The following is a 1974-nucleotide window of genomic DNA, read 5'->3' on the forward strand; positions in this document are numbered from 1 at the left end:
CGCTAGGTCATTGCCTCGTTTTGTTGGTGTGGGAATTGAGGTCCAGAAAACATTAATTAGGTGACTTTCCCAAAGTGGTCAAAGTCCTGATTCAACCCCCTGCTCGGAGTCCAAGGCCCAAGTGAGTGTATTATTCCGTGCAGGTGGCCCATTATTATTTGTGCTTCATCAGGCGGATCTGGGTAATAGTGTAGGTGGGGGCAAGATTGAAGGCCAAGTAGAACAGTTTGGACTTATTCTAAATATTTTTTCAGATATTGTAAGATGATGTTTGGGAGGCTGAGCTGAGTCAAAGACCCTGACCCCGCTCCCAGGCTGAGTTAGGTGGCCCTCGGAGGTAATGGGATACACTAGTCAGAAAATGCAGATTCTGGGAGATTCAGTGGGCTCCAGAAGATGAAACTCCTCTCATAGAAATACTATTAATATTTTTTAAAGTTCTTTACTGGGAAGCAGGTTTGGATTGCAAACCCTTTTATAATACAAGTGAACTCTCCCGGGCTTATGCCTCTTATATTTCACACAGAAAAGTGGGATGTGGGAAATTAGCTCTTTATCAAAAATATAATTTAACAAATACAGAAAGAACATGTGTCAAAGATTGACTTAACTTACTAATTAGGGAATCAGTATAGTAATAACAGCATTTGAAAGAATAATTTATATAGTTAGTGTAAAAAATGCTGGAATAGATTGCCAAGTTAGATACAAAAATGATTAATGTCCTACAGAGCAATAAAACCATAACCTTTGAAGTAACTCCCCTCCCCCACCCCCAAATTATTTGCATCTCTACCAGCTGTCATTTACTAAAGACCCCTTAGATGGCAGTGTTTGAGTGAGGGGAGAGGGTTGGGAAGACATTACTGGCAGAGAATGTCCACCTTGGTGTATTAAACTGTTCCCAGGAGTGCAGGCCACGCCATTTAATCATGGTGACCATGGCCTTATGGGTGAAGAGACCAGTTCTCAGAAAAGGGAACCATTGTGAGTGGGTTAGATGCTCCACCTGAGCCTGAAGATGATTTTATCCATGATAAGGATTTTGGATTCTGTGTTGAGAGTGAAGTATGGTAGCAATCATCTCAGGTAGAAACTATAGTTTAACTTTAACCCTGCTGTTTGGCTTCTGTACCTATTTGCTTTGTTTAACAATAGAAAGGTTATTTTGATTTTCTGAATTATATAAATCATTCCATTCACTTGAATACCCTATTGATTATAATGTGAAATCCCATTTGTTGTGGTCTTACTGGTCTTAGAAAGCACATTTTCCTTTACCTGGGAAGGACAGCACAGTTATCCCAAGGTCAGAGGGCTCCATTTAACATGTCCCTGCTGACTCATTGTTCCCGAGACTCAAAACTGTAATTTAGATAACATGCTTAAGTCTGACCAGGTTCCTCATTCCAGACCCAAGGGCTCTAGATAATGTGTTTCTGTCAATTCAGTGATCCAGAGACCCCAAACTATAATAGACCCAAAACGATAATTTAACTAACTTGCTCAATTCCGCTTCTGTAACTGCTTTTTTGCAAACCAGTTCCTCATTCCAAATCCCGAGATGTAATCAATACCTTTGTGATCTTTGCCTGTATAAGTCTGGTGTTTCAGCCATCTTATCACTATGAGATTTGGGGAATGGCCCCTCATAGTCCCGGATTTGCAATAAATGTGACCCTTTAATTCGACTTCTTGAGGCATCCTTCTGTGATTCACGGGGTACATTACAACAAGAGCAATGGAGAGCCACTGAAGATTTAAGTAGTATGTCTGGTTATCCATTTCCTAGTATAATCATATATTCCTACTATATACTTATGTTGTAATGTACCCCGCGAATCACACAAAGACGCCTCAAGAAGTCGAATTAAAGAGTCACATTTATTGCAAATCCGGGACTATGAGGGGGCATTTCGCTCTCCCAGATCTCATAGTGATAAGATGGTCCCAACACCAGATTTATATAGGCAA

Source organism: Myotis brandtii, unplaced genomic scaffold, assembly GCF_000412655.1.
Source record: "Myotis brandtii unplaced genomic scaffold, ASM41265v1 scaffold300, whole genome shotgun sequence".
Lineage (NCBI taxonomy): Eukaryota > Metazoa > Chordata > Mammalia > Chiroptera > Vespertilionidae > Myotis > Myotis brandtii.